The sequence below is a fragment of the Condylura cristata genome, unplaced genomic scaffold (assembly GCF_000260355.1).
Source record: "Condylura cristata isolate star-nosed mole 26May11 unplaced genomic scaffold, ConCri1.0 scaffold00025, whole genome shotgun sequence".
In the NCBI taxonomy this organism is placed as follows: Eukaryota; Metazoa; Chordata; class Mammalia; order Eulipotyphla; family Talpidae; genus Condylura; species Condylura cristata.
Window position 1 is genome coordinate 20,659,663 of NW_004567126.1, and position 23,378 is coordinate 20,683,040.

The window sequence follows — 23,378 nt, forward strand, 5'->3', positions numbered from 1 at the left end:
TCCCCACTCTGTCTCTGGTGAAGCCTCTCACCGCCCCTGAGCCTCTGTCCTGTACCCCAGTTCTGTATGAATAAATAAATAAATCTTAAAAATAAATAAATAAATAAATAAATAAATAAAACTGAAGCTGGGCAAAGAGGAACACTCTTTAAGTGTAGAGCTGAGATCTGAACTCAGGGTACCATACCTCTGAGGTCTATTACTCTTGGGCAAAGGATGTCAGGCTCTATACAGAAAAAACTATACAGAGTAGTGATAAATTTTAATTTAGTAAATAGATTCACTTATCTTTCTATTACTACTAACTAAATGTTATGGCACACTGATGCTACCTTGAGTAAAACACCTCTCAGTCTCAAATTTTCTAAGCCCCCACCCCCCAAAGCTATACTCAGATAGATACTCAGAGAAACTGAGGAACAAACTATCACTTATCTGAGGTCACTAAGTAGGTAGAACTGGGAGAGAAGGCAGAAATTCCCAATTCACTGTTGTTTTTTTTTTTCCTTTACCAATACAAAGTCATACTTCCCTTTCTACAAGGGTAAAATATCTGAGCAAAAAAATTTATTTGTGCATTCAGAAACTTGGATTTTATACAAATCAAAACCTCACAATACAAAGTAGCTTTCACAGTTTTACTAATATCTATGATTTGGTAATATCTCTAAACAGCAGGTAAAGAGGCCTCCCAAGTGGTGCAAGGGATTAAGTCTCAGCACTAGGGGTTCAATCCCCAGCCAGGGGATCTGACCCACATGGCACAGCAGACCTCTCCTGTCTCACCTGCTGTTCCCCTCAGCAGTGGATTTCAGTAGATCCACCTGTTCTGCTGCCCACAGTCCAGTGAACCCTCTCATTCCGCCGCACCCCCCAACCTCTGGCCTATACCCCCGTTCATGTATGTAGTATTTCTCAATTTTCCTTTATTTTCTATCTTTTTCATTTGGACTATGACACTAAACCACCAGTTTCCACCTGCTTACAGTAGCAGAGTATTGTACCTAGTCAGAAACCATTTCCAACAACAAAGAGATATAAATTCATAAGCTAAACTAGAAGTTTATTGTTTTTTAAGATTCATTTTATTTATTTATGCATACAAAAATTGGATGGAGGCCAGATGGCACAGCAGACCTCTCCTGTCTCACTTGCTGCCCCATTAGCAGTGTATTTCTGTCTAGCTGCCTGTTCTCCTTCCTATTGTTTCTGGTCAGTCATCTTACTCCCCACACCTCTAACCTACACACCAATTCTTGTATGCATAAATAAATAAATCTTAAAAAAAATAAATATAAAAACAGCAGGTAAAGAAAAACCACAAATCCATGCAATTTCTCCTTTAAAAAAGCAAGCTTAAAATAGCCAAGCTAGGAGACATACACTTAGAGGATTCAAATCATTTGGGGGTTAGGTTAACAAACTGTTGTATTCTTTTTTTTTTTTTTTAAAGATTTATTTATTTATTTGTACAGAACTGGGGTACAGGCCAGAGATGCGGAGGGTGAGAGAATTCACCAGAGACAGAGCGGGGAGCAGAACAGGCAGATTGACGAAGTACACTGCTGAGGGGAGCAGCGGGCGGGTCAGGAGAGGTCTGCCACGCCATGTGGTCGCCTCCGGGGCAGGTGGGAATCGAACTCATGCGGAAGTGGCTTTAGCTTCTTAGTGCTGTGCTTTAACCCGCTGCGCCACCAGGGAGGGCCCAAACTGTTGTATTCTTTACAATAAAAATTAAGAATGAAATCAAGAGCAGCCCATGCGAGGCCACAAAAATCTGGTGACTTTGGCTTGGCATACTGAAACACAGCAGTATTCAGAATAGTGAAGCTTCAATCAGTAGCCACAGGAAAGTACCAACTGGAGAGATTTGACTCCTACCTCACCTTATAGGTTCTTAACACTCTCCCCCATGCAGTAAGTCATTAACTCCTTAAGATCACAAACAGCAGATTCAGTTAGAAAAAACCCAGCATGGAGACTAAGGTCCCAAGAACAAAAGTTTTAATTTACGGAGACAACAATTCCAAGGAGGCTTTAATTATCTATTAAAATGAGTCCTCTGGAAAAATGGGCTAAGCAATTTGCCCAGTATTTCTCAATTTTCCTTAATTTTCATTTATACTATGACACTAAACCACTAGTTTCCAGATGCTTGTAGGAGCCTGGTGTATTGTAACTAGTCAGAAACCAGTTCCAACAACAAAGAGATATAAATACAACAAAGAGATATAAATTCTCAAGCTAAGCTGGAAGTTTACAATTTTTTAAAAGATTCATTTTATACATTTATGCATATAAAAACTGGGTGTGTGTGTGTGTGAGAGAGAGAGGAGCAGAACAGGTGGATCTACTGAAATAAACTGTTGAGGGGAGCAGAGGGGAGTCAGGAGAGGTCTGCTGCCGCATGGTGTGGGTCAGCTCCCTGGCCAGGGATAGAACTGTAGGTGGCTGGTGATAGCTTCATGGTACTGAGACTTAACTCTTGCACCACCAGGGAGGCCCTGGAAGTTTCTTCAGTTTTACCAGGAAAACCATGAAGGGGGAGAGTTGTACTAAGAAAAAATTTAGAATGTTTCCACTCTCACCTAAGACCCCCATTTTGTGGGAGGGAGCTGGCAGTGCTATCCTGGAGGGGCAGACAGGTCAGTCAAAATACCCTGCCTCATGGCCTGGTGGGCAGGTCGTCTGGTTCCATGGCGTCCGTAATTTATTATCAAATGCCCAAGCCAACAAATTAAAGCACAATGATTTCCTACTCCTCCCCGCTCCTCCACAAGGAGGCAACCTCTATGTCAGAACAATGTGCCCAGAAGAATCTAAAGACACCAAGCTGATCTCAGCAAGGCTTTCTCAAGCGCCCAGGGAAGGCAATCCCGGTCTTTCGCCTTTCTCCACATCTTTACCACTTTACAGCTATACAAAGCAGGTGCCAGGCTGGATCCAGATGGGCTTCCCTTTCAAGTTCGAACAGGAGGTCAAACCAAGGATCTGATTTTCTTAAGGTTTGTCTATAAACCAAGAAAAGCAACGCTGGCCTGAAGTTATGGAAAGGAGAAGCGTGCGTCCCCTTGCAGCGCGTTTATCATAAACCGGCAGGGCCTGACAGAGCTAAGGGGACATGGCTCAGGTTAAAAACGGCCCCTTGGTCCACTTAACTAGCGGGCTGCCCTCGAGCAAGTGACCGAGCTCGCCAGACCGCATCTCCGGGTGATGGGCTGGGGGGAACAACCCTCTGAGGCGCGGCGCCTGCAGGTCGTGGCCGCCTACGGCTTTTTGAAAACATCAGAGGAGGAAACGGACAAGTTTCTAAGAGTTGGAATTTTTCAGCACAAGAGAGAGGGAGAAAATGCTCAGTCAGAACACAGAGAAACTGGCGGGGGCCCGCTGAGGGCCTCCCTGAGCGGAGGGACGGGGAGAGAGGGGTCCAACCACCCGAGGGACAGAAAAGGCAACAGCTGAGGCCGGCGGCAGGGAGTCGCCACCAACGGCGCTTGCAGAGGCGAACAGCCCTCCTGAGGAGCATGGGGTACAGGGGGGCCTACGCCAGCGGCTGGCAGGGGACGGGCGGCGCGCCCCCCACGGTTTTCCCGCACGGGAAAAGAGGAGTGGAGGAGCAGGTCAGCGGCAGGGGAGTGCGGTAGGTCTGGGGGTGGGATGCTGAGGAAAGGACCCAAGGGGCGACGCGGGGCCTGGAGGTCCCGGCAGCGGCGCGGGCGGCTGGCCACCAACGCCGGGCCCGCGGAGCAGGCGCGCGCGCGAGGCCCCCGAGGGGCGGCGGGGGGAGGGGCTTGCGCGGTGGGGGAGGGGAGGTCGGGGCCTCTCACAATAACAAATCGCAGTCTCTTCCAACTCCCAGCTCCATCGTTCGGGTCCCCGCTACCCGGGGTGCACTCACTCAGGCAGAGGGTCCGTGTGGGCCCCAAGCGGCTGCGGCGTCGGCGGGTGGCGCGTCTGTCGCTCGCTCAGTCCCGGCGGCCCCGCTCCGGCGCGTCCCTCGTCGGGCCCCAGCACCAGCAGCAGCGCCCCACTTCCGGTTCCCCCGCCGCTCAGGCAAATGGATTCCGGAAGTCCCGCCTCCTCCCGCCGGGACCGGCTTGGCTCGGCTCTCCCGCTTTCCCTCACGCTGGGCGCTCGTTGCCGCGTGCAGGTGTCCCGCCCCGCCCCGCGAGGTTGCGCGCTTTGTTCTCCATCCTGCGCTCTTCTGGCACGTCTGCGCGACTCGGGCCTCCGTTTTCCTCCAGTGCATCACTCTCTCCCGCGTGATTGTCGCCGCCGTGTAGAGATGGCTTTCGGGACAATGTACGTGACCTCACACTGACGCCATTCCTTTCCCACCCAGCCAACCTGGCTTCCTCTCCACCCATTGGAATAAACCAGTTTGCTGGAAGTGGGAGGGCAATAGGGCCCCAAGGTTAATGAAGCAGTTCCTTGCGTTTATGAGGGGAGTTTCTGTTTTTATGATGATTGCGCGGATTTTAAGTGACCATCAATTAACGTGATAATCATGATGGGGTAGTGAGTTGTCACAGTCTTCCTTAATGACCCATCCAGTTTAGGGGAAGACATCTACAAAATGAATATCGAATGTCTGTCAGAGAGAGCCCGCACAGCCTGATACCAAAACCTTTGTTAGGGATGGATAGTATTCATCCAGACCTATGCCAGGGAATAAGGTAGAGCTTTCTAGAGCTCAGAAAATGATGGAAAGTGTTCATTTGGCTCACAGCACCTGCTGACAGAATATTACCCTGTAAGACCTTTTTCAAGACACATCAAATTATTTTTCAGACCACCTGTGTCCTTGGGTGGTACTAAATTACTATGAAAATGTCTTAGTATGAAATGAATTTATATTGCTAATTTATTTGCAGATGTTCACACAGTTTATGGCACACCAGTAGGTAGGTGTTCAGTTGATTGTTACCTTAATGAAAAGAATTTGTATTTAGAACCCTCCCTGGTGGCACAACCCGTTAAAGTGCGGCACTATGAAGCTCTCCACAGCCATTGCAGCACGATTTCCATCCAAGGCCAGGGACTGACCCACGTGGCTCATGGCTTGTGACTGACAAACCTCCTGACCCGCCCCGCTGCTCCCCTCAGCAGTGTATTTCAGTCGATCTGCCTGTTCTGCTCCCCAATCAGTCTCTGGTAAATCCTCTCACACACACACCTACCTCTGGCTTGTACCCCAATTCTTATGCATAAATAAATAAATAAATATTTGAGAAAAAAAGAGTTTGTATTTGGGGAATTCAAATGATGGCATAAAGAAGCAGCTTACAACTACGTTGAAAACAAGAGTGACAGGACTTTAATTAGTCTCTAGGGATTCATTCAGAGTAGTATGTATTTCCCCAGTTTTAATATTGGACACACTTTACTGCAATTACTGCTTTAATACACTGTCTTCCTGCTTTATTATAATCTCTCATGCTGTGGGTCCCATCCCTTGATAAGTGGCTGACCCATTGCAGAAACTCTTTAAGTGTTGCTGAATGAGGAATGAATGATCAAAGGTTGAATTTATGCCTAAGTGGAACCCATGATCCATCTTTAAACTTTCTTGTTTTCTACTTTTAAATTAACAAACAAACAGGGAGGTGCATCCCTAGGAAATACTACACCTTCTTAAAGTAGCCCCTTAACTGTTTACATGCCTTTAAAGCTCAGTCTGTTTTTGGTGTTTTGACAAAATCTCTGTATCACTGAGCCCTGAAATTTGTTGAGAGCTTGACTGCTGAAGTTTGAGCTTTCTAAATAATTCATAGCTTCAAAAATACGCAGGCTGTTTTGTGGAAATTCCCCTTAATTAGGCTTCTGGGTACCCTGGGTTCTTATCTGAGAGCTACTGCTCATTTGACTTCTTTTAGCCTTTTCTTCCCCCTGTAAGATAAAAAGGACTAGATTATTGCTAAAGTCCTTTCTGGCTCTAAACTCTCACCCTCCCCGTTGATACATGTGGGAATATATTCTGGTGACATAGACACTCTATCTCACTCCTCAGACTTCCCACATGCAGTCTCTCCTTCCCAAGAGGCCCCATTCAGAGTCTGCGTTAGGAAGTAAAAATAACTGTCTTCTAACTATGACACAAATTGGCTGAAAACTATCAGGAGAGTTTGCCTACATGTAAGTTTTTCATTAATGCTGATATGTTTTAGGGATCCACCTTCAAAAAAAGATTTTAAATAAAATAAAAATTTAAATTTAAGATTTTAAATTTAAATAAAATAAAATTTATTTATGCATTCAAAAACTGGGGTACAGCACAGCAGTGCAGGGGGTAAGAGGATTCATCAGAGACAGAGAAGGGTGCAGAACAGGCAGATCTAATGAAATACACCTCTGAGGAGAGCAGTGAGCAGGTCAAGAGAGGTCTGCCGAGCCATGTGGGTCACCTTCCTGGTTGGAGATCAAACTTGTACCTTGGCTGCGGATAGCTTCACAGTGCTGCATTTTAACCCACACCACCTGGGAGGGCCCAGAATCCTCATTTGAAATAGATAGGTAGATAGATAGATAGATAGATAGATAGATAGATAGATAGATAGATAGATAGATATAGAGAGAGATGGTGGCTATCTGTTCTTCCTCATGACTAACTGCCAAGAAAGAAAATTATAACCAGAGTAGATGTCTGTGAATGGATCTCAGTCTTCAAATGGGTTAGCATAAATGTGATCAAAGGTAAATCTAGGGCTTCTAGAAGGATAAGTGTTGGAACATCACCCAAGTGGCCTGGAATTTTAAGGAGACGATTTGGCACTTCATTTCCTGCATCGAAGCAGGGAGATTTCAGAGGACCTGGCATGTCAGACATGAAAAGAGGGAAGAAAAACTATGTGAGTTGAGAATTAGACATGCAGTGTGAATTCAGGACAGTTCTATGGGTAGAGTCTAGGGTCAGATGGTTTTTATAATAAGAGCGTCAAAGGTTTGTTGATTTTAAAGCAACATTAAATGTTTTAACAGATAAAAACAACTTCACAACTTCTTACAAATTAGCACATTTTTTATTTGCCTAGATTCCTTTCATTCAATCACCATATTTTGCAATTGGAAAGTATTTGGGGGTCAAGCCAAGATATTGTTGGAAATATAGCAAAGGCCATGTTATAAAAACATTCCACCACTGAAAAATGTTTCTGCTATGTTATTCTATTTAAAAACAGCATGGGTGTTGTAGTTTCACTGTGAAAAGATGGAAACACATATAATATGTTTCATTCAATTGCAATTATTAAGCTTATTGATAACCAGATTTTTCTATCTTTAGTTAGCAGGTACCTGAAGCTATTCAAGTTGGTACCTTAGACATTTTGATATGACCAAACACTGATCTGCTTGCTGCCATTTAGTTTTTGCCTTTTCTACAATTTCACATAAATGGGATTATATGGTAAGTACTCTTATGTTTCTGGCTTCTTCTGTTTAACAATATATTTTGAGATCATTCATGTTATATACAGCAGATTTTCAATCTTTGCACTAACAAAACAATTCACAGCGAAAAGTGTGTTGTTTAAAAATCCAGTAGAGCTGAGATAGCAGGTAGCAGGAAGCCAGATGTGTTAGTATTTTTCTTTTTATTGCTAGGTAGTATTCCATTGTATGGATATTCTATTTATCATTTCAGCAGTTAATGGATGACAGTTGCTTTGTTGTATGAAAGTTCACGTATTTTTATTTCTCTTGGAGAAAAGTCAAGGAACAGAATTTCAAGTGTGTATCCTGCATTATAATAAACTGACCATCAGATATCCAAGGGAGTGTATCTCTTCATAATCTCACCAGCAGAATGTGAGCGTTACAGAGTTGCTCTGCATCCTTGATAACACATAGTTTTGTCATTCTTAATTTTAGCCATTATTAGGGTGTGTAGTAATAGCTCATTGTTGCTTTCAGTTGCATTTCTCTGATGATTAAAAACAGCAAGCATCTTTTCAAGTTCTATTTGGTTACTTACATATTTTGTGAAATACCTGTTCAACTCTTTTGCCCATTAAAAAAATTAGATTAGATTTTTTTTGGTCAACTTGTCACTCAGTTGTAAAAGTTCTTTCATACTCTGAATACAAATCCTTTGTCAAACAAATTCTTTCTCATACATTTCAAACATTTTTCTCCTAATCTATGACTTGACTTTCCATTTTCTTTTAAAGAACAGACATTTTTAATTTTGGTAAAGACCAATTTTTCTTTTTTTTTTTTTTAATCAAGATTTATTTATTTACGCATATAGAACTGGGCCAGAGGTGCAGAGGCCGTGAGAAGATTCGCCAGAGACAGAGTGGGGAGCAGAACAGGCACATCGACAAAGTACACTGCTGAGGGGAGCAGCGGGTGGGTCAGGAGAGGTCTGCCAGGGGCGGGTCAGGAGAGGTATGCAGGGCTGGCGGGAATCGAACTCACGAGGCAATGGCTTAAGCATCTCAGTGCTGTGCTTTAACCCGCTGCGCCACCAGGGAGGGCCCAATTTTTCATTTTTTAATTTGTGCTTTTTGGGTCTTACTTTAGAAATCTTTGCCTTCAGCTAGTTAAAATGAATTTCTCCTATGTTTTCTTCTTGAAGATTTATAGCTTTAGCTTTACATTTTATTCAGTAGTCCTTCTAACAGAACTTTTGTCTTTTGTGTATAGTGTGAAAATAAGAAAGATTTAGTTTTTGTGCCTGTGGTTGCTTGGTTGTTGTTGCACTGTTTGTTGTGAAGACTTTGTTGAGTTTTCTTGGGCCCTTTGTGAGAAACAATTGACTCCATATCGGTGGATCAATTTCACACTCTATATTCTGTTTCATTGATCTCTGTGTCTATCTTAACACAGTGCCAGACTGTCTTAATGACTGTAGTTACATAATCAACTTGATATCAGATGGTGTGATATCATCTACCAAGGTGTTAGCTACCATATTTTTTCAAAAGTGTATCGACTCCTCCACATCCTTTGCGTTTCCATATAAATTTAGAATAAGCTTATTTTTACAGAAAGGTCCTTTAAAATTTTGATTGGGATACCTTGACTCTACAGATCAGTTTGCTTCATAGAATCATTGAGTTCTGATTTATGAATGTTGTTTAGTGTGTCATTATTTTAGATCTCTAATTTTTTCATGTTATTTTGTACCTTTCAGTATACAGGTTTATATATTTGATCAGTTTTTTCCTCAAGTATGTACAACATACCTTTCATATTCATGAGAAAATTCTCTTGAGGGTTTTAGGAACCTCTCATTTTTTTCCTGATGAAATGTACCTGATAATTTTAGTAATTGCTTGATATTGATAATGGGTAGAACATTGTGCTTGAGGAAACATCCCATGCCTGAGTGAGATGCGTACCCTATTGTAACAGGTACAGGTTTAAAGGACTCCGCCCCTACTCCAGATGCTGGGACTCCAAATCCCATCAGTACCAAGAAGAAGCATGCTGGGACGTGAGGGCGGAGCTGAGCAGCCAGGTTGGGGTAAGACCAGACATGTGGGCTCTGGTGGGAGACCTGGTGGTTCGCAGCTGATCGTTTTGGCGCTCAGTCGGTTTTCAGCGTGCAGGTAGAGTCCAACTCAGCAGAACTGGTAGGACATCCTAGTTAACCTGTGTTTCTCTCCCTCTTTCCCTGGGTTATTCCTTTACCTTTCTCCTTATAAATAAATCCATTATTTAACCTTTTGAGTGTGTCCATAATACGATCGAATCGTAAGCACACGGGTGAAGACCCACAGACAGACAACCCAATTCACATTGGGATGCCCTGTAACACTATGAGGCACCCAGGCCTCACTGGCTGAGTGACTTCCTTTCATCTCCCACCAATCCAGAATGTGGTTTTATTAAATGTTTGCTTCTTTATTTTTTTTAAAGATTTATTTATGTATGTGTACAAGAACTGGGGTACAGGCCAGAGGTGGGAAGTGAAAGGATTCCCCAGAGATAGAGTGGGGAGCAGAGCAGGCAGATGGCATGAAATACACTGCTGAGGGGAGTAGGGGGCAGGACAGGAGAGGTATTTTGTGCCATGTGGGTGGCTGTGGATAGCCTCATAGTGCTGCGATTTAACCCTTTGGGCCACAGAGGCCACACCCTTTAAAATGTTCACCTCTTTAAAATGACAAGCACTTACATGGCAGATTTTGAGGGTCTGTCTTAGGATGAAACCCTGAATGCTAAGAGTCCAGGGATGTTTCTGCTATTCTTCTGGTAAGTGTCTATCTTATCCGTCTAGGGCAGAAACCTTGTTTCATTTCTCCTTGTAGCTCCAGTGCCAGTAAGTGAATGGGGCAAGGGAGAGGGCTGCAATGTTGGATGAACAGACACTTGATAAACATCAGGTCTCATAAAAGACCATGAAAACTGAGGGGAACAGATGTGGGAACTAAGTGGAGACAAGGACTCAGCAGCAGGAATCCTCAAAGGGAAAACTGGGTTCGTGAGATAACCTAGCACAATCCCACTACTCTCTAGCAGAGTCTCACATCTCCGTGAATGCTGCTGGGGTGGTGCAAAATTTGCCACCCCAAAGTATGTCCTTTTGGCATAAGGATTATTTTAACCTGGTTCTTTTGAACATATAGCAGATTCAGAAAGTTTTCGTTATCCTCTCTCTCAACTGCCTGCCAGACTTTAGATAGGAGACCTGAATATGAGGACGGAGACTCTCACCAGGGATATTACAAAGCGTAAGGTCTAGGTGTGGCAGACTTGGGAAGATTAGCAAGGCCTGCTTGTTTAGTCTTCTTCGTGTCCCTTTGTCTCTGCATGCCACGGAAATCATGTCTTTACCAACATTTGCTTTTTCCATCTCTGTGTAAATTGTTTTCCTACCCTTTGAAGTCCCAGGCCCCCTTAACACTCCCCCCTAGCTCAGCATGGCATGCAAACCCGATAGCTGGTCATGCAGCCTGCTGTCTATGTGGAGTCCTTGTATACATGCAATTAAGTTTGTCTTTCTCCTGTTGACCTATTTTAAGTCAATTTTATTATTAAAGCACTCAAAAGAACCTGGAAGGATAGAAGGTACAATTTTCTTCTTTTTACCCATTAAAAAGCTGGATATTCTTTTTTTAATTTTTTAAAGATTTATTTATTTATGCACACAACTGGGGTATAGGCTAGAAATACGGCAGGGGTGTGTGTGTGAAAGGATTCACCAGAGACAGTGGGGAGCAGAAACAGGGAGATATACTGAAGTACATTGCTGAGGGGAGCAGCAGGAGGGTCGGGAGAGGTCTGCTGTGCCATGTGGGGTGACCTTCCTGCAGTGGCTTCATAGTGCTGTGTTTAACCCATTGCACCACTAGGAAAGGGGGATCCCCTATGTGCAGGTTTTTGTGTGCACCTAAGTTTTTAACTCATATGGGTAAATATCAAGAAGCAAAATTGCTGGAACCTATGGTAAGAGTATGCTTGGTATTATAAGAAACTGTGAAACTGTCATCTAAAGCTGCTGTACCATTTTGCAATGACACATGAGTTCCTCTTGCTCCACATCCTAGCCAGCATTTGGGGCTATCTAGGTGTTCTGGATTTCCACTCCAATAGGTGTGTGCTATGTGTCCTTTTTGCTTTAATTTGCATTTCTTGATGACATATAGCATGGGGAATCTGTTCATATGCTTTTTGGCCATCTGTATGTGTTCTTTGGTGATGTGTTTGTTAAGGTCTTTGGCCCATTTTATTTTTTTAAAGATTTATTTATTTATGCATATAAGAACTGGGGTACAGGACAGAGGTAAGGGAATGAGAGGACTCACCAGAGAGTGGGTAGCAGAACAGGCAGATATACTAGAATACACTGCTGAGGGGAGCAGAAACAAGATAGGAGAGGTCTGCTGTGCCAAATACACTGCTGAGGGGGAGCAGAAACAACATAGGAGAGGTCTGCTGTGCCGTGTGGATCAGCAGCCTGGGTGGGGATGGAGCTTGTGCTGCTATAGCTGTGGACAGCCTCATACTGCTGAGACTTAACCCCTGTGCCACCAGGAAGGTTGGCCCATTTTAAATTTAATTGTATTGCTGAGTTTTAAGAGCTGTATCTGGATAACAGTGCTTTACCAAATGTGTCCTTTGAAAATAATTTTCTCCATGTCTGTAGATTGCCCTCTCATTATCTTGACATTATCTTTGCAGGCACTTTTTGTTCTGATGAAGTTCAGTTTATCCATTATTTCTTGCGTGGACTGTGTCTTTACTGTTGTGTCTAGAAAGTCATCGACTTGAGCAAGGTCATCTCAGTTTTCTCCTGTTATCTTTTTAGTGGTTTGATAGTTTTGCATTTTTTCTTTATCTTTGATTTTCTATAGTTTGAAAATTATATTCTTAGGTGAAGTGGCTTTTGTTTTTCTGTGTGGGTTTTTTGAGGGGTATACATCCTGCTAGTCTCTGAGTTTTCTGAATTGTGATTTGGTATCTGACATTAATTTGGAGACATTTTCAGTTGCTTCAGATATTTATGTTCCTCTTTCTCCTTTCATATTATCTTGATGTATGCACTAACTCCTTTTGTAGCTGAGTCACGTGCTTGAACTTTTTTTTCCCATTCTTTGTTTTCTTTGCTTTTTAGTCTTGGAGGGTTCTTTTGGTATATTCTCAACCATAGACAGTCTTTCCTTAGCATTGTCTAATCTACTAATAAACCCAGCCAAGGCATTCTTGATTTCTTTTATTGTGTTTTTACACTCTAGCATTTCTTTTTCATTTTTTCTTAGCGTCTCTCTGCTTCCATTGCCCACCGGTTCTTGTATGCTATCTACTTTATTCATTAGAATCCTTAGCATGTTAAGTATAGTTATTTGAAATTCCAGGATAATAAGCCCAAGATTCCTGGTTCACACACTTGCTCTGTCTCTTCAAGTTGTGGGGTCATTGCCTTTTAGTATATAGTTTTGCAATTTTTCTTGGTTGCTGAATATGACGTACTGGCAATATGAGTGGCAAATAGACCTTTTGTAATGTGATGGGGAGGGGAAGCACCCGACACCTGATCTAAATCTTAAAGTATGAATGGGAACTGCCAGGTGTGAAGGAGGAAGGTAGTCACCTAGTGTGACTACAGGTGCAAAGAGGCAGCAGGAGCAAAATAGCTCTTGCTTAAGATCTCTTAGAATAAAATACGATGGGCCCTCCCTGGTGGCGCAGTGGGTTAAAGCACAGCACTAAGAAGCTAAAGCCACTTCCGCATGAGTTCGATACCGGCCTCGAGGTGACCTATATGGCGCAGCAGACCTCTCTTGACCTGCCCGCTGCTCCCCTCAGCAGTGTACTTTGTTGATCTGCCTGTTCTGCTCCCACTCTTTCTCTGGTAAATCTTCTCACTGCCTCTGAGCCTCTGGCCTGTACCCCAGTTCTGTATGCATGAATAATAAATCTTTAGGAAAAAAAAAAGAATAAAATATGACGATTTAGCTGTCTCTGTAACCAGCTTCGGACATACCACATCAGCTGGCATGAGCATAAATTCTGTGTGTAATGTTTTATAACACTAATAAATAATTATTTCATAATGATATGAAACCTCTCAATCAAAGAATCACTTTGGATGAATATGAGGTAGGCCTGGTGTCACATAAGCCTAACCTCACCCTTACACTAATAATTAAATTAGAATTGCCTCAAATCATGAATGGACTTATTACTACTACTCTACCTGTACCATGGCGAGAGATCCACATGGAAGTATATATTGTGTGTGTGATACATAATGCTTATATATTTTATATGTATATATACTATATAGATTGTTGTAGTGACATATATACATATATAGGGTATGTAATAGACAGAATTACAACTTCAATTTTAAAATTACTTCCATGTACATTATACTAGTTGACACTTATAAAATGTTATCATTTGTGGCTACTGAAAATTGAGACTAGAGAAATCCTATTGAAGTCAGTCACTTAACAAACTGTGCTAGCCACCTCAGGGATACAAAATACAGATTGAAATAATATTTTTGACTAAAAAGATTATTTGGCTTAGCTCTCTCATTTTCTGAGTAAGCACTATAGCTGGAAGAGGACAGACTTTTTGGTGCCTGCCTGCAAACTCCATGATGCTATTAACAATCTGGGAATGAAAACAAAACGGAACAGGTAAAACAATTTCAAAGCAATCAGGCAGTCAAAAGTATGTTCCTAACAGAAGGGAAAAGATCCAAATTGAAAAAGGTGACCACTTGTTTATTAACACCGTCTGTCACCACCTCCTCCTAGCCCTCTTCTCCCCCTTTTTCTTAATTTTATGATAAAACTAAAGCTGAATGAAGTCAGGTGACTTACTAGAAGTCACATAGAAAATGGTGGTTCCAAAATTCCCTGCCACTTCTGACTCCAAAACTTATGGTATTAAAACATCAAACCACTGAAGCAGAATAGTCTTGGCCTCTATGTGGGATGAAAAAAAGCTTTTCAGCAGTGCTGGAAAAAAAAAAATCAAATGGGGGTCAAAGTAAGCAGGACCTTGCAAAAAAGAAGAAAGTGAGTTACTTAGGTAGGCAGTTGGAACCTTTGTAGGTTCTTAGTAGAAGCGATAACAACCATTATCAAGAACTTTAAAGTTGGAAGGAATCTCAAGTTAGAAGTCATTAGAAATCTACTTACAGCACTACTACACATATTTACTCCAGTTCTGCTTGACAGGGAGCTTACTTTCCTAAGGCAGTGCATTCTATTCTTGCCCAACCCTAGTTGGGCTGTCTGGCAAGCATATTTTGTATTTCTTCAACCAAAATAACAAAACAACTCAAGACCAAGATCAGAACTTCCTCGTGGAGGTCTTCCAGGCTCACACAAAGCCACGAATCCATACCTTGGCATTCATTCATTCTTTCATAAATGCTAACTGAAAGCTTCCATGTGCCAGTCACTTTTTCTAAGCTTAGACTACAAAGATCCTACCTTCTAAAGCTCACTTTCTAGGGGGGAGAGGTACTAAACATTTACCATCATCATAATGAAAGTGAAGGAAGTGACAAATATCCTACGTTCAAAGAGAAGTACTACAGCAATAAAAGAGAACCACAGAGTAGTAAGGAGTGCTGGGAGGGGGTGTTGGAAATGATGGAGGTGCTATGAGCTACACTTTCAAGTGAGACCCAGGGGCTTCTCTGGTGGTGCAGTGGTTAAGTGCAACACCATGAAGCTCTCTGCAGGTACTGCTGTAAGTTCACACCCTGGCCAGGGAGCTGACCCACAGGGCACAGTAGACCTCTTCTGTCTTGTCTGCTGCTCCCCTCAGTAGTGTATTTTGTTGATCTGCCTGCTCTGCTCCCCACTCTTGTCTCTGGTGAATCCTCTCATCCCCTGCATCTCTGGCCTGTACCCCAGTTCTTGTATGCATAAGTAAACATGTCTTTTAAAAAATAAGTAAGTACAGTGAGGCCCAGGGAGAAGGCAATACTGACAAAAGACTGGAAGGAAATGAACGATTTATCTATGTCTGGGGTGGTCTATTTGAGGACCAGCTGAGGGTGCTGGCGGCTGGAGGGCTGGTGTGTGGGAAGCTTACTGGAAAACAGGGACAGAGCCATGTGATAGGGACCAAAATATTCAGGACTTTGTAGAGCAATGCCAGGAATTTGTTATTCTTCTGAGGTCAATGGAGAATTATCCTAGGGCTGTGAACAGAAGCAGAGTCCTATTTTAATTAGAAAGGATTCCTCAGCCTTCAAGGCTGAGAATTGACTGGAGGTCAAGGGAAAATGATAGCCCAGATCAGGCTGGTGGCAGTTTGAGGTTGTGTGTATTATGTTGTAGTTTAAACCCTCCGATGTCGACCCAAGCCAAACACTTTTTAGAAAGTAGTTAGTGTTTTTTCATGTGAAACTGTAATCACGACCCCCTTGGGTTTGTTTCTTCTATGAACCTGGAAGTGGAGAAAGTCAACCCAGTTTCCCTTCCCAGCTTCCCAAGACAAGCCCACAAATCCACTTTCCAGATCTTACTGCAAAACTGTTCAAGGAAAAACTGACCACCAAACTAACATGGACGAGGATATAACGAAGGTTAATTTTGCAGTTTCTGTGGTAGCTGTGCCTGGTATAACTTTTGACCAACTTTACAATGGTTTTGGGGACTTCGTAGCTTTTTTTTTTTTAAGATTTATTTATTTATTTATTCATGCATACAAGAACTGGGGTACAGGCCAGATTCACTTGGGATGAGAGGATTCATCAGAGACAGAGTGGGGAGCAGAATAGGCAGATGTACTGAAATACACTGCTGAGGGGAGCAGCCGGTGAGACAGGAGAGAACTGCTGTGCCACGTGGGTCACCTCCCTTGCTGGGGATTGAACTTGGTGCTGCAGATAGCTTTAACCTGTTAAAGCTTAGCACAGCACTTTAACCCAGTCCAAAGGAGGGTCCACTCCATTAGCCTTTTGTGTTTGGTTTTATCCTTGAAGAGTGGGTGTCGCTAACACTGTCCCCTGACTGATGCCGGTATCGAAAGTCTTTAGATCCCCCATCTACTTTTTTTATATGAAAGTCTCTTGATTCCAGGTTGAAACTAAAACCTTTAGTAGCTCACTTAGCAACATCTCTCTCTACTCCCTGACTCTTAATTCTCTGTGTGAATGTGGGCTAGGAAGAGGCAACCTTTCTTTCCTTCTTTCTGTCTTCTCTTCCTCTCCCAAGGCCCCAGAGACTCAGTGTTGGGGTCCTGATCCCATAATCACTCTCCTTTCCCCTTTTCTCCACCATCAGTTCCTGAGGTTGGAGCCCCTTAGCTTCATTTCTATGCGATGGTGACTTGCTCTCCTTTTCTCTTCAAGTCTAGTTCCTTATTGGGGCTTTTAGTTTTCTCCTCCCTGTGAGTTCCCAACTGCCCCTCCAGCTTCCTTTACCCTCCAGCCCACCTGTTTGCTCAGATCACTTCAGCCACCTGGCACTCCTCTGCACACCCCAAGCTAGTCTTTACCCCAACTGTCCTCTGCCTTGAGTGCAGCGCACCCCCACCCCCACCCCCACCCCAGCCATCATACTCTTCTTACAGCTTGCTGAGTTCTCATAGCCCTTCTGAAGCATTTCCCTGGCTAGACTCATTCAGAATGATCACAGCCCCTGACTGCTTTTCTCACAGTGCTATGTGCTCAGGAGCTTTCTCTTGAAAAAGTTATCACATTATGAGATGTCATGTAAGAAAGCAATTTGCTAAAATATTTGAACTAAGGTCTTAATTAGCTGATAAGTTTGACTTATAAGTGTAGGAGGCAGATAATTATAGAAAACAGACTTTATCATTGAGAGTCAGGAGACTAAGATTTGAATTTCTGCGTTGATTCCCTCCCTTGCTCTCTTTTCCTTCCTCCCTTCTCCCCTCCCACTTTTCCTTCCTCCCTCCCTCTCTTCCTAAAATGAGGTTGGCAAAGTAAGTCCATACTAAGTGCCAGGGAAGTCATTAAAGAGGAGAGTGCAGACGGCCCACCTTCTTTTTTGGTAAAATCTATATAGCAATACCATTTTCAAGTGGACAGTCAATTTCCCTAGCCCCATTTGTTTCAAATCCAATTTCTTTAAAAGTTCATTCCAGGAGCTTCCAGGTTAGTGAGCACATGGAGATATGGGAAGACTGGCATACCTGGAAAGACATGGAGACGCCACGTCCCTGCATGGACACCTTGCCCTCTGTCCTCTGCCCTCTGCATCTGTTCTGGCAGTTCCTGCATAAAACCCTAATTTAGTAAGTATAAATACATGCCTAGCTACATCCATAGATCCTAGTTATCTTAAGGGGATGGATTGTGGGGATAAAACTAGAAGCAGGGCAAGACTCAGGAGGGGCTGCTGCAGTGCTCCAGGTGAGAGGTGGTGGTGGAGAGATGGTGTTAGTGTGCAAGGGGCAGAGCGAGTAAACAGCAGAACCCTGTTAGAGGTGGCTGCCAATGTCGGGACAGGACCGTAGCTAGCTGTGCATTTGTGATTTTATCACAGTTGTGATACATGGAGAAGAGAAAGTTGATTAAAGAGCATTTTAGAGGTAGAACTGATAGAATTGGCTCATGGATCAAATGGAAGTCAGTAGCAAAAAGCAAGAATCAAGAATTACTTAAACAGTTGACTTGAGCTTCATTGTGAATGGTAGTGACTGTTTGAACTAGAGAAGTCACTTCAGCTCTCTTAGTCTTGAGTGTTATATCTTTAAAAGGCAAAGCTATCATACTAGCAATCTCACTACCTCACAGAATTGAAAGGGTAAAGTAGGATAATAAATATGAAAAGTGAAAAATTTAAAGTAGCAGCACAAGCAAAGACTCGTTGTATTTCTGTTGTAAACTTTGCATACATAGGGGCTTATGGACACACTAAGTTTCTTTAACCTCAAATAATAATGCGTTGATTTCAGAATTCCTTCAGGGGTACAACAATCTTTCCTAGTATTTCTCTCAAGTCACAACATATGTAATGGAGGAATTCCTCAGATGTTCACATCATATGACATCATAGTTCTACTTTACAGAGTTGTAATTGACCCAGAGATTTAATAAAAGTCATGTTTGCAGTACAGAAGTTCTCCCCTATCCTCGGGGGAGATACCTCAAGAATCCCAGTGGATGCCCACCCCACAGATAGTCCTGAGCTCTACATAGACTATGTCTTTTCTTATATAGACATACTTGTGATAAAGTTTAATTTACAAACTAGGCACAGTAAGAGATCAGTGACAACAATTAATACTAAAATAGAATAATTGTAACAGTATATGACAGTAATAATGATTACAGTATAGTCATAAAAGGCATATGAATCAGTCTCTCTCTCTGAAAACATCTCTTGGTACATATTTTCAGACCATTGTTGACCACAGGTAACAGAACCACAGAAATCAAAACTGTGGATCAGGGAGATCCACCATACCAGCAGGGGTAACAAACCATTAAGGATAATAAAGAAATAGACTGTAGATTGTATTCGAAAATGATAAATGCGCTGGATTAAAAAGCATAAGAACATCAGGAGGAGGTAAAGGACTCTGTGCAGGGAGTGGGTGGTCAGCCAGAGCTTGCTGGAGAAGGTGACCTTGAGTGAAGACTGAAGAGGGAGTTAGCAAAACAGAAAACATTTGAGAAAGAAAGAAAATGTCTAGTGCTGAAAAGAATTATCTGATAAAAAGGAAAAAAATGTGCTTTTTAGGGAAAGAGGACAGCTGGAGTTCTCCTCCCTGAGATAGCAGGGATGGAATGTACAGCACAGGTAGAGGGCGTGGCTTCAGGGAAAGACCTGGAACGTTTACCTGTGATCATAGGCAGGAAGGTGTGTAGGTGTGGAGTGTGAGACTTTCAGTTGTATCAGCCACTTTAGGAAGAGCCAAGTCATCATCTGGGTGAGAGAGAAGCTATTTTGAGTAGAGAGAAGTGATTAAGTTCTCATCCAGAAGAATGCACAAGTGAATGAAGTAGGGATCATGATTGCTGGGCCACACCTGGCTCTCTTGAAATTCATGGTCTGGATTTTCAAGGGGAACCAGCCAGTTTTGCTATGTTTTCCCCTCTAGACACTTTCAGCTGCTCAGAGGAAGTGAGAAAAAAAAAAAGCCCAGGATTGTGGCTTTGCCAAGTGGAGTGGAGAGAGCGGCAGAAGAGTTAAGATTATATGCAGAAGAGTTAAGATTATATGCAAATTAAATTCATAGAATTTAAGTGAGGCAAAAGAGGTGTGAGATGTCAAGGGAGTGAGGCATGGTGACCAGCTGGAGAAAGACAGGTGGTCGTGGGAGGCTGAAGAGAAGCAGCTGTCAGTACATTGAAAAGGATGTAGAGTCAGAAAGAGGTGACTGGATAGCTGGAGAGTGAAATGCTTGGCACCAAGGAAAAGGATGAGGTTACTGATAAAATAAGATGGAAACAGAGGAGAGGACTATATAAATGGAGGTGAGGAAGGCAAGGAACTCAGAGGCTGGGTGCTAGAAGGACCCGCAATACATATAGTGAGATTACTGAGAATCAAGGTCAGAGCAGTTCTTGACAGTAATTCAGGCACTAGAACAGGAACTCAGTCAGGGGTGTGTTTTGGGGTAGGGAGAGTGTCAGTGGCCGTTACTGTGAGGAGTGGTGGTGACATCTTGTCACATGACCTTCTGAACGTGGTATCATCAGGGAGGAAAGATGAGAATGAGCTGGAAATGGCAGGATCTTTACCCTGTGTCCAGGCTCCAGGACGGAATGAGGTGGGAGAAAATACAGCCATTAGTTGAACTGTCCTTTAGGGCAGGAAGAGGAAAGGACTGTGAAGGAAATTTTGGGGAATACAGGAACTTTTGCTGATGCTGGGTCATGAAGTTTAGGGTGAACTGTAGAAGAGTTTTAGGAGTTGGAATTGTTGGAGAGGGGATGGAATAGGGGGTGAATCCATCTTTATGGGCATGAGAACATGGGATATGAAGTTTCAGAGAATCCACCCAACCTCACAGAAAAAAGCAAGAAGGTGATAACTAAGCAAGCAATGGGTTTGTTTGCCACAATTCCTTGCTGACTAAAAGTTGACAATGAAACCTAATGGATTAGAACAGGACAGTTTAAGTTTTTTTTCTTTTAAGATATATTTATTTATGCATACAAGAACTGGGGTACAGGCCAGAGAGGCTGGGGGTGATTCACCAGAGACAGAGTGGGGAACAGAACAGGTGAATTGACTGAGATACACTGCTGAGGGGAGCAGCAGGTGAGACATGAGAGGTCTTCTGCACCATGTGGGTCGGCTCCCTGGCTGGAATTTGAAGTCATGCTGCAGTGGCTTTGGACAGCTTCATAGTGCTGTGCTTTAACCCATTGCGCCACAAGAGAGGACCTGATTGTTCCACTGTATTAGGAGCATTTTTTTTTTTATAACAGTTTATTTTTACATCATTTTGTACATTTTTTTTTCTATCTCAAATGTAATCCCCACGGGTTTCCCATCACCAAGTCACCCTTGTGCCATCACCATAATCCCGTGCACTTCCCTCCTCTCCCCCCTCCCCATTTTTGATCCCATTCCCCACTCCACCCCCACAGAATGTCTCTGGTATATGGCTGTTCATTATTCTTGTTATTTTCTTGCCTGGTCCATTATACTCCTGCTATGAGTGAAACCATCCGGTATTTTTCCTTTTCTTTCTGGCTTATTTCACTAAGCTTGATCTTTTCCAGCTTCATCCAAGTTGCTGCAAAAGACATGTGTTTCTCTTTTTTTGGTTGCTGAGTAATATTCCATTGTGTATATGTACCACATCTTTTTTATCCAGTCATCTACTTTTGGGCATTTGGGCTGCTTCCATGTTTTTCCAATTGTAAATAAAGCAGCAATAAACATGGGGGTGCAGGTATCTTTTTCAATCAGTGTTTTTGTGTCTTTTGGGTAGATACCTAGGAGTGGGATTGCTGGGTCGTAGGCAGTTTGAGTAACCTCCAAACAGTTTTCCATACTGGTTGTACTAGTTTGCATTCCTACCGGCAGTACAGGAGAGTTGTATTAGGAGCATTTTAATCTCTTACTGGTGCTATCTGTGGTTTCAGGCATCCACTGGGGGTCTTGCGTTGTATTTCCTGTAAATGAAAGGGGACTACTGCAGTAAGATTCAGGAACACAGGGATCTTTGTTTTGCTCACTGATGTCTTCCAAGCCCCTAGGACAATGCCTGGCCTATGTACAAACCCCAGTAAATATTTGTTGCAGCCATAAATGACTGAGCCTGAGACCTAAGAGGAATCGAATCAAAGGAAAAATCCAGCTGAGTGGTTGGCTAGGAGCTTTTAATACAGTAGTATGTCATCATGTTGCTACACAAATGAAGGATTCCCAATTAAATACTAAAGTTTTTTTTTTAATTCATTTATTTATGCATACAGAACTGGGGTGCAGGCCAGAGGTGCAGGGGTGGTGAGAGCCTTCACCAGAAACAGAGTGGGGAGCAGAACAGGCAGATTGATGAAGTACACTGTTGAAGGGAGCAGCGGGCAGGTCAGGAGAGGTCTACCACGCCATGTGGATCACCTCTGGGGGCTGGGATCAAATTTGCTTTGGAGTGACTTCGGCCAGCTTGTAGTGCTGCATCCTAACCCGCTGTGCCACCAGGGAGGGCCCATACTTCAGTTTTTAAAAATGTGGACCTCTTCTGTATTTAAACATCTACAAAAGAGAGAGAGAGTGGTACATGAACTCCTATGAGCACATCACCCTGTTGAAATAACTATCAATGTATGGCTTTTTGGGGACCTGTCCTGCCATTTATACTTTAAATCTAGATGATTTATCATTTTTATCTCTCCCAAATTATTTATTTTGAAAAAATTAAACTTACAGAAGAGTTGCAGGAACAGTTCAAGTGAACACATGAACAGCAGTAATTAATCAATTGTTAATATTTTTAAATTATTAAATTATTTAAACAATTGTTAAGTTATCACATTTGTATATTAAAATGCATCCTAACCTTTTCTGCTTCTCAGATGGAAAGAAAGCTACCTGTTATTATAACATATGCACAAGGATGTGCATTGCAGATGGTGCAGTGAAAAAGTGTATGTGTGTGATGGCACTGGTAAAATGGCTGTCCCTTTTGAGAGGAAAATAAAGTTAAATCTGGGCCCTCCCTGGTGGCGCAGCGGGTTAAAGCACTTCACTAAGAAGATCAAGCGACTTCAACGTGAGTTCGATCCCTGCCCCGGAGCTGACCCACATGGTTTGGCAGACCTCTCCTGACATACCCGCTGCTCCCCTCAGCAGTGTACTTTGTCGATCTGCCTGTTCTGCTCCCCACTCTGTCTCTGGTGAAGCCTCTCACTGCCCCTGGACCTCTGGCCTGTACCCCAGTTCTGTATGCACAAATAAATAAATATTTTAAAAAAATCATTACCTCACACTATATACAAACAATTCATTTAAAGTGATTTCATTTTTGTTAGAGATAGGACATTTAGTCTGCATACACCCAAATGAAAAGCTATGTAACCTTAAAATCAGGATATGAAACCCAAGGTACGTAAAAGAACAGGTTTAGGGAAACAAAAAGCAAATATTTTTTGTATTTCAAATACTACTAATGCCACTAATTCAAATACTACTAATATGTTGACAAAAGTTTATTTCAATACAAAGGATACACAGGGACTAAGATAAATAAAATACAGATCTTTACAATTTGGTAACAAAAAACAACACATAGAAAAGTGGACCAAAGATATGAATGGATATGAACAATTTACAAAAGAGCAAATCTTAAGGACAGGAAAGCATATAAATAGAGGCTCATCTTCCCAGCAGTCAGAGAAATGCAAATGCAAGAACAATGCTGTCATTTACCCATCACATTGGTAAGAGTTGCAAAGTCATGATGCCTCTGCTGACAGTGACACAGAGCGGAAGGACTCTCATGGGACGTGTGGAGGGGGGGGTGTATAG

At 42.7% G+C, this 23,378-nt stretch overlaps 1 protein-coding gene and 1 long non-coding RNA gene across 2 annotated transcripts in view; one reads left to right on the forward strand and one right to left on the reverse strand.

Annotated features, from left to right (window-relative positions):
* The window catches only part of PAFAH1B2 (platelet-activating factor acetylhydrolase 1b, catalytic subunit 2 (30kDa)), a 20,267-nt gene extending 16,239 nt beyond the window's left edge, over nucleotides 1-4,028 (reverse strand). The window contains exon 1 of the mRNA XM_004689230.2: nucleotides 3,899-4,028. The gene's annotated coding sequence lies outside the window, so the exon portion shown is untranslated. The remainder of the gene's footprint in view (nucleotides 1-3,898) is intronic.
* Nucleotides 4,029-4,118: 90 nt separating this feature from the next.
* LOC105854071 lies at nucleotides 4,119-17,653 on the forward strand. The gene is made up of 3 exons (XR_001145799.1): nucleotides 4,119-4,302; nucleotides 7,283-7,405; nucleotides 17,523-17,653. It is a non-coding gene; the product is annotated as an uncharacterized LOC105854071 (long non-coding RNA).
* Nucleotides 17,654-23,378: the final 5,725 nt, after the last annotated feature.